At 45.6% G+C, this 9,947-nt stretch overlaps 1 long non-coding RNA gene across 1 annotated transcript; it reads left to right on the top strand.

Moving 5' to 3' along the window:
• The first annotated feature begins 8,365 nt into the window (after positions 1-8,365).
• On the top strand, positions 8,366-9,492 carry LOC137546929 (uncharacterized). The gene is made up of 2 exons (XR_011026402.1): positions 8,366-8,448; positions 9,165-9,492. It is a non-coding gene; the product is annotated as an uncharacterized lncRNA (long non-coding RNA).
• Positions 9,493-9,947: the final 455 nt, after the last annotated feature.

The raw sequence follows: 9,947 nt of genomic DNA, 5'->3' as shown, positions 1-9,947 counted from the left end.
CTCACCAGTTTGGTCACCTCCTCAAAGGGCTCCATGACCCTGCATGCATTTCGCATCAGTGTCCAGTTGTTGGGCCACAACATCCCCATCCTCCCAGATTGTGTCCTTGTACTGTAATGATACAGGTAGTGGGTGACGGCTTTCTCCTGGTCTAGCAGGCGAGAGAACATCAGCAGGGTGGAATTCCAGCGAGTCGGGCTATCGCAAATCAGGCGTCTCACCGGCAAGTTGTTTCTACGCTGAATCTCTGCAAAGCGTGCCATGGCCTTGTAAGAGCGCCTGAAATGCCCACACAACTTCCTGGCCTGCTTCAGGACATCCTCTAAGCCTGGGTACTTGGACACAAATCTTTGCACGACCAGATTAAGCACATGTGCCATGCAGGGTATGTGTGTCAGCTTTCCCAAATTCAACGCAGCAATGAGATTGCTGCCGTTGTCACACACCACGTTGCCGATCTCAAGCTTGTGCGGGGTCAGCCATTGCTCCACCTGTTTGTTAAGAGCAGCCAGGAGAGCTGCTCCAGTGTGACTCTCTGCTTTCAGGCAAGACATGTCTAACACTGCATGACACCGTCGCACCTGGCATGCAGCATAGGCCCTGGGGTGCTGGGGCTGTGTAGCAGGGGAGGAGATGGCGGCACCAGCCAAGGAGGAGGAGGAGGAGGATGACGACAGCGAAGCAGTGATAGCAGGTGGAGAGGAGGTGGCTGGAGGCCTGCCTGCAAGCCGTGGAGGTGTGACAAGTCGGTCCTCTGTGCAGCCACGTACTCCCTGCTTGCTGCCATCGGTCACCAGGTTGACCCAATGGGCTGTGTATGTAATGTAGTGGCCCTGCCCGTGCTTGGCAGACCAGGCATCCGTGGTCAGGTGGACCCTTGACCCAACGCTGTGTGCCAGAGATGACACCACTTGCCTCTCAACTGCACGGTACAGTTTGGGTATGGCCTTTTGAGAAAAATAATTGCGGCCTGGTATCTTCCACTGCGGTGTACCAATGGCCACAAACTTACGGAAAGCCTCCGACTCCACCAGCTTGTATGGTAATAGCTGGCGAGATAATAGTTCCGCCACGCCAGCTGTCAGACGCCGGGCAAGAGGGTGACTGGCAGACATTTGCTTCTTCTGCTCAAATACTTCCTTCACGGACAGCTGGGTACTGCTGTGGGCAGAGGAGAAGGAACCGCTCAAGGGAAGAGGCGGTGTGGAGGAGGGTGGCTGTGAAGGTGCAAGGGAGAAAGTGGATGAAGACGATGCACCTGAAGGAGGAAGAGGAGAAGGAGTTTGGCTTGTCTTTTGAGGAGTGCTGCTTTTACTCAGGTGTTCTTGCCATAGCTGTTTGTGCCTTCTCTCCAGGTGCCTTCGTAAGGCACTTGTCCCTACGTGAGAGTTGGCCTTTCCACGGCTCAATTTTTGCTGGCAGATACAACAGATGGCTTTGCTCCGATCTGAGACACACACGTGAAAAAATTTCCAAACCGCTGAGCCCCCCTGGGGTGATGGCGCTACGGTGGCATCAGCAGCAGCTGACGTTGAAGGGCATGTGTGCTCCCTGGCCATAGCTGGCAATACATGGCACCGGACACTGCCCCCAGCTGTTTCTGAGGACGAGCTCCCTCTGCTTCTATCATGGAGTCGTCTCCTCCTACTCCTCTCTGACTCCTCCTCTGAACTGTCCCCCTGGTCATCTCCTCTACCGGGAACATATGTGGTATCCGTATAATCGTCATCATAATCCTCCTGGCCAGCTGCGCTTTCCTCAGACACCTCCTCAAGTGCACCAACTTCAGGTGGTCCACCATCATCCCCATCCACACACGTTACGTACATACTATCGCCACCTAACTCAGACGTATGAGGTGGTGTACCTGCGCCTTCTTGTTGTTGTTGCAGTAGTGGCTGGGAATCAGTGATTTCACCACCACCACCAAATAACTCCTGCGAAGTGTCAAATGCAGCGGATGTGGTGCTTGTTGTAGCGCTGGTGGCTGCGGGAGATGAGGTGTTCTGTGTTAAATACTCAATCACCTCCTCACGATTTTGGGAAGTGATGGCACGTGCCTTCTTCTGAGCACTGTATTTTGGGGCAGGTCCGCATGAAATCACAGCAACACCACCTTGCACAGCCACAGACCTGCCGGTGCCTGGTGGCCTTCCTCTGGGTTTGCCTCTACCTCTTCCTCTACCTGGTTTGTCCATTTTGTCCATCTCGGGGGTATGCTAGCTATATGCAGTGAGGTGGGTTCTCACTCAACACAACAGGTAGTTAGATGCAGTGAGGTGGGTTCACTCAACAGTAAAGGTACTTAAGATGCAGTGAGGTGGGTTCTCACTCAACACAACAGGTAGTTAGATGCAGTGAGCTGGGTTCACTCAACAGTAAAGGTACTTAAGATGCAGTGAGGTGGGTTCTCACTCAACACAACAGGTAGTTAGATGCAGTGAGGTGGCCAGGTGGGTTCACACTCAACACAACAGGTAATTAGATGCAGTGAGCTGGGTTCACTAAACAGTAAAGGTACTTAAGATGCAGTGAGGTGGGTTCTCACTCAACACAACAGGTAGTTAGATGCAGTGAGGTGGCCAGGTGGGTTCACACTCAACACAACAGGTAATTAGATGCAGTGAGCTGGGTTCACTCAACACAAGGCTAGGTATATGCAGTGATGAGGTGGGTTAAGTAAACACAACAGGTACTGGGTAGTTAGATGCAGTGAGCTGGGTTCACTCAACAGTAAAGGTACTTAAGATGCAGTGAGGTGGGTTCTCACTCAACACAACAGGTAGTTAGATGCAGTGAGGTGGCCAGGTGGGTTCACACTCAACACAACAGGTAATTAGATGCAGTGAGCTGGGTTCACTCAACACAAGGCTAGGTATATGCAGTGATGAGGTGGGTTAAGTAAACACAACAGGTACTGGATAGTTAGATGCAGTGAGCTGGGTTCACTCAACAGTAAAGGTACTTAAGATGCAGTGAGGTGGGTTCTCACTCAACACAACAGGTAGTTAGATGCAGTGAGGTTGCGAGGTGGGTTCACACTCAACACAACAGGTAGTTAGATGCAGTGAGCTGGGTTCACTCAACAGTAAAGGTACTTAAGATGCAGTGAGGTGGGTTCTCACTCAACACAACAGGTAGTTAGATGCAGTGAGGTGGCCAGGTGGGTTCACACTCAACACAACAGGTAATTAGATGCAGTGAGCTGGGTTCACTCAACACAAGGCTAGGTATATGCAGTGATGAGGTGGGTTAAGTAAACACAACAGGTACTGGGTAGTTAGATGCAGTGAGCTGGGTTCACTCAACAGTAAAGGTACTTAAGATGCAGTGAGGTGGGTTCTCACTCAACACAACAGGTAGTTAGATGCAGTGAGGTGGCCAGGTGGGTTCACACTCAACACAACAGGTAATTAGATGCAGTGAGCTGGGTTCACTCAACACAAGGCTAGGTATATGCAGTGATGAGGTGGGTTAAGTAAACACAACAGGTACTGGGTAGTTAGATGCAGTGAGCTGGGTTCACTCAACAGTAAAGGTACTTAAGATGCAGTGAGGTGGGTTCTCACTCAACACAACAGGTAGTTAGATGCAGTGAGGTGGCCAGGTGGGTTCACACTCAACACAACAGGTAGTTAGATGCAGTGAGCTGGGTTCACTCAACAGTAAAGGTACTTAAGATGCAGTGAGGTGGGTTCTCACTCAACACAACAGGTAGTTAGATGCAGTGAGGTGGCCAGGTGGGTTCACACTCAACACAACAGGTAATTAGATGCAGTGAGCTGGGTTCACTCAACACAAGGCTAGGTATATGCAGTGATGAGGTGGGTTAAGTAAACACAACAGGTACTGGGTAGTTAGATGCAGTGAGCTGGGTTCACTCAACAGTAAAGGTACTTTAGATGCAGTGAGGTGGGTTCTCACTCAACACAACAGATAGTTAGATGCAGTGAGGTGGCCAGGTGGGTTCACACTCAACACAACAGGTAATTAGATGCAGTGAGCTGGGTTCACTCAACACAAGGCTAGGTATATGCAGTGATGAGGTGGGTTAAGTAAACACAACAGGTACTGGGTAGTTAGATGCAGTGAGCTGGGTTCACTCAACAGTAAAGGTACTTAAGATGCAGTGAGGTGGGTTCTCACTCAACACAACAGGTAGTTAGATGCAGTGAGGTGGCCAGGTGGGTTCACACTCAACACAACAGGTAGTTAGATGCAGTGAGCTGGGTTTACTCAACAGTAAAGGTACTTAAGATGCAGTGAGGTGGGTTCTCACTCAACACAACAGGTAGTTAGATGCAGTGAGGTGGCCAGGTGCGTTCACACTCAACACAACAGGTAGTTAGATGCAGTGAGCTGGGTTCACTCAACAGTAAAGGTACTTAAGATGCAGTGAGGTGGGTTCTCACTCAACACAACAGGTAGTTAGATGCAGTGAGGTGGCCAGGTGGGTTCACACTCAACACAACAGGTAATTAGATGCAGTGAGCTGGGTTCACTCAACACAAGGCTAGGTATATGCAGTGATGAGGTGGGTTAAGTAAACACAACAGGTACTGGGTAGTTAGATGCAGTGAGCTGGGTTCACTCAACACAAAGCTAGGTATATGCAGTGATGAGGTGGGTTAAGTAAACACAACAGGTACTGGGGTATATGCAGTACTGGGTAGTACAATGTGCAGCTCCCTGTCACACACACAGGCAGTCAGTCACTGAATGTGCTGGGCTGCTGGCAGTGGCACACACACTATCAATTAGCAAGGCTGTGCATGCAACAAAAGTGTCAGAAAAAAAAAATGTACAGGTTGAGCTCTGAAAAGAGCTGTTGCTGGGTGCTTTAAAAGCAATATTAATCAGTCAGGAACAAGCAAAGCAGCCTAGAACCTAACTAATCTGTCCCTAAGAGAAAAAGTCTGCAGCAGCTGTCCCTTTCCTCTCTCTAGCAGGCACACGAGTGACTGTAATGGCCGCCGGAGGCTGCCTTATATAAGGGGGGAATAAACATACATATATCCAGGCACATCGCCTCTAGTTAGGACATTAAATAAATAGAACTAGAGGCGATGTGCCTGGATATATGTATGTTTATTCTTATCATTGACCCCTGTGGCTAGGGTCCAATTCGGTGCACTCCCCCTTCCCCTGTATGTTTGTCAGCATGCAGACAGCTTATGCTGGTGTATGCGCATTGTGCACATGGACACATAACATTAGCTCCCTTGTGCGATTGGCAAGATGCACTGTCTTTCCCAGGAGAGGAAGTTAGGACGTGTGCTCCTAATCCATTGATAGGTTTGATGCAATGAATGTGTTTGCATGTCTGCACTATGCATGTTACAGGGCCAGAGTTAGGACACCTATGTTTACCTGGGTACTTCTGCGCAGTATAGGTGATTAAGCATAAGAATGCATTCTTCTGTGAACTAAAACCCTGGCTTTTAATTTAGCTGTAGGGATAACAGTTGTGCCTGGATGAGTGAATCTGTGAATGCAATTGTGTGAACATTTGCATGTGAGTGTGCGAAGGGTTAATAGATTTTTGCTTTTTTATATAAGGGGGGGTGGGGCTCCAGGGCTTACTGTAGCCTGAATGGCTACAATGTGCCTGCTGACTGTGATGCAGAGGGTCAAAGTTGACCCTCATAGTGCATTATGGGGCGAATCGAACTTCCGGAAAAGTTCGCCTGGCGCAGGCGAACGTGAACCCCCAATGTTCGCCTGGAACCGTTCGCCGGCGAACCGTTCGGTACACCTCTACTGGTCACGATGACATCATCCGGACTGTACTGTGCAGGCGCAGAACCACTGCGTCTGCGCAGTACAGTCTGGGGTATCTCAGTGCAACGCTGAGAGCCTCTCGCGCAGGCACAGTGGACATCCTGCGCCGGAGGGGACCCCGAGCCACCGGCAGTGAGCGGAGCAGCAGTGAGGGCACAGGGCGGCTGGCAGAGGCTGGAGGGAGCCACAGGTAAGTGATTTTTTTATTTTAACAGAGCTCGGATGTGTCCTTTAATCAAAATCATAATCAGGCTAAACAGTAATTTCAATCAAATAGCTCCCAGCAGTTCCTATTTTGGAAGGAGAATCCTTCTGTCGGAACAAAATCCCACTTTCCTATCTATATTGTTAAATTATGTAATGCCAAATTGTCATACACAGCTAGCTGATGCTGGGGTCCTATTGATTTTCAATCTGAATGTAATCAGTCATTTGCAGGTTTGGGCCACTATTGACCCATGGATGGCCTCGTATAGACCAGTGTCTAGACAAAGTATTTGCAATTTCTAGTTACCTTATAATTTAATATTTGCTAAACTGTTGACATCTGGAAAATCTGAGAAAAGGGAGGAAGGTGAGTGGCCTGCTGAGCGAATTTAAAAGACTCTCAGTGGTTTAAGTATTATGATGAAAATAATGCTGAATTTTGATTGAATGGCAGCTCCGCCATATAACTGCTTTGCATACAAAGTAGAGAATATGTTAAAATTGTTTTAACTCTCTCTTTTTATTGTCTGTTATCTTAAAACAGTGCTGCTGACTATTGAGACTACATAATTCAATTTCTAGCATTTAAGTTTTCCTTTTCATATATTGTAGCAAATAAAATGAGCAGAAATCAGATTAAATTATAGTTAGAAAATCTTTTTCTTTTTAGGTTTTTTTTTAGTTGTTTTTTTTTTTTTTTAGTTGCTTTTTTTAAGTTGCTTGTGTTCACCCAGCTGATAAAGACAACAGTCACAGAAAATAACACAGGATCCGCATGCCAGGTCATTGTGACCCACAGGCTAAATATTCCGGAGGAAGCCTCTTTATTGTTTATACAAGAAGATGTTGTGTGCGGGGACTCAGAGGACATGTATCCAGAACTGATATGTAGCGAGAAGCCAATGAATATAAAGCTTTGATAAAGAGAAAGAGACTTTTGTACTTTATAGGTCACTTCACTGAGTAAGAAGCCAATAGAGTGACTTCAACAGGCGAGGAGTAAATATATGTGATGTTGCCGGACACCTTGAAGCTGAGAAAAAAATATCTCCCTTCAAAAACACGGTGCCCTTCATGCCTCTGCTACAGCAAACACGGCGAGTACTACAGAGGAGCGTGAGGGATATTATTCTCTTTCTGTAAAAATGACTTTGTACTTAAAAAAATGACTACCACAAAGCATACCAACATGAAAAAAATCATTTTCAGCTTTTTATCTCGCTACGTTAGAATGTTGAATGTTAAGCGAATATGCATATCATGAATCACACAAAAGAAGCTATGTTCAGATCTAAATTGTCAACACATCAGTTCTTTGGAAAAGTGGACCTAGGCTATTGTCTCTGTAGCAGTTATTTGAATGATTTCAGCAATGGTAATGCAGGTGAGTACATGTGTAAAATACGTAAGAGCTGTTTGCGTATTTCTGTTTATTTTATTGCCTATTACTCTTTTTAGCTGAATTCTAGGATTTCCACAAGAAAACAACTGTAAGGAGACCTCATACTAACCTCTCACCTTAGGCTCCCAACAGCTCCCAGCCCTTATTAGTCTGAAGGTGTCTTTCCCTCAGGCACTGTACAGAGGTGAAGAATCCCTGGCTTCTCTTCCATCCCTCCAGTGTTAGACACTGAGTGACATATTTGCTACCATTGCCTTTCCCATAGTACCAATGATATACTACATGGTTCAGTCACTCATATCTAGAGATAAGCATAAATTTATACTAAGGCCCGGTTCACATTAGAAAATATGAGCCAAACGGATCTGGTGAGCGGATCCAGTCTCCGCTTCACCAGATCCGGATGGCTCTGTGCACATTAGCAAACAGATTGTGAAAATTGATCTGATCACCGATGGATTGGACCGGTTTTCACTCCGTTTGCCAGCAAATATATACCTAATGGTAGTGGCAGAGGCTTCTTTCTCTTGCGCTGTGATTACACAACGCATCATGTGACTAGTCATATGACGCGTCATGTAGTCACATGATGCAGAAGAAGACAGAAGCCTCTGCTGCCGGCCTTTAGGTATGTATTTAAGGCCCAGTTATCCTCACTCACCCACCCGCCCAGTTGCTGCTCCCTCCCGCCGCTCAGGTTCGCGTCGCCACACCCCTAAAATGTTGCCTAATGCCTATGCCTAATGCCTATGAAAGCAAGTATCTGCTGCCAATACTACTTGTTCCCCATTCATAGTGGCACATAAAGAAAATTAGAGCTCCAGATTGCAAAAGTGGAGGCCAGGAGCCAATTGGAAAAAATTACACAAGAGTAGAGTGTTGTGTTTTCAACCTCTGGTCACATGACCTAAAGCTGTCCAGCTGAAGAAGTTAACAATAAGCTGTTGAGGTGAGGGCTACTGTTTTGCTGTTACAACTTCAAGTGGTTGAGGCACAAACAGCCATTTCTGAGAGGATGATAGCCTGCTACAAACCTGTGCTGAAGGAAACAACCCCAGGTACTGTAAAAGTGGATTACAAAACATTTATTCTTGGATAGGGCCTTTATTAATTAACATTGTGTGAAAAGCTCATAGCAATATTTGTAACAATAGAGTTAAAAAAAACACTCATGGTAAGTACAGGATAAAACAAACTACGAAACACATGCAAAGAGCACAATTTGAAATACATACACAACATGCAATATAATACACTTTACACCAACTGAACTCAATTCTAACAAAGCTAACCCGACTACCAAAATAAATTTGGTGACAATTGCATGTTTGGAGGCTCTGCAACCTAGAAAGGAATAAACAATAAGCTCCAAGGGCAAAGTTCCATATTTACATGGAAAAAATGCTTTTTTCTGCTCCAGAATGTACCTCCATTCAATTTCTTCACAGCCTTTTAATGTACTGGAAATATGGAACTTTTTCCTTGGATCTGTACAGCTGATCTTTGACGTTACATAGGTAAAAGTTACATTTTAAAATGAACCTACAGTGAAAATAAACTTATGCGATAATGACTTGTATGTGTAGCATTGGTGATAAATAGAACATTGGTAGTATGGGAAACTCATATTTTTATTTTCAGATTTATAGCTAGAATGTCACAGCTACTGTTTAGAATTCTCACACTGCCTTGTTAAGCTGAAAAATAATCAGAAATAATGATGCTTTAAACATTCCTGCACTAAAACCTTATTATTTTTTCTTCTACCTGACAGATAACAGCCTTCTGGTTTCTATTTACTTTTCAAGAAACAGAACTTAATTTTACAAGCTGTTCTACAAGCCCATTCGTTTGCAGAGCTATGTCACAGACTATACCTTGAGGTTACCTGCTGGTGGCAGCCCTTATGGACTTTTTGTATGGACTTCCACTGTCCACCAGCAGTTGGTCCCGTTTCAAGTTGTTAACTATGCAGCTCTTCAGCCCACCTATGGGTGAAACACTCTGAAAGTTGTGAATGTTAACATGACCATCACACAGCCTATTAAAGACCTGCCTCTGCCATCAGTAAACTGCCAGACCATTTTCACCTGGTCACCCAATCCTGCATCCTGTACCATGTTATTTGATTCCCTGGTTTTGACTCTCTACCTGTTCTGACAACTCTTTGCCTGCTGTTAGTATTATTTGACTTCCTGGTTTGATCCTCTGCTTGTCTGACTATTCTTGCCTGCCAATTGTGTAAATACGTTTGCGCACATATATCCATGTGAATCTGTGCTTTATATATGTGAATCTGCGTTTGTACATTTGCCTTGTATATGTTAGTTATAGTTAGTTAGGATTGTCATTCTAGGATCTGTGGGGCATAAAATCCATTGTCTGGACCTCAGTATTTCCTACACAGTAATCTTCTGGAACAGAAGATCACTTCTGTGCATGTAGACCATTGAAGTGATTGCACAGGAACTGTGCAATCATTTCAACGGTCTACATACACAGATTGTTACAATATATCAACTCTAGTTTTTTAACTCTTGCAGTATTAGTAAACAGA

Source organism: Hyperolius riggenbachi, chromosome 1 (genome assembly GCF_040937935.1).
Source record: "Hyperolius riggenbachi isolate aHypRig1 chromosome 1, aHypRig1.pri, whole genome shotgun sequence".
Lineage (NCBI taxonomy): Eukaryota > Metazoa > Chordata > Amphibia > Anura > Hyperoliidae > Hyperolius > Hyperolius riggenbachi.
This window is presented reverse-complemented; position numbering and strand designations above follow the sequence as displayed.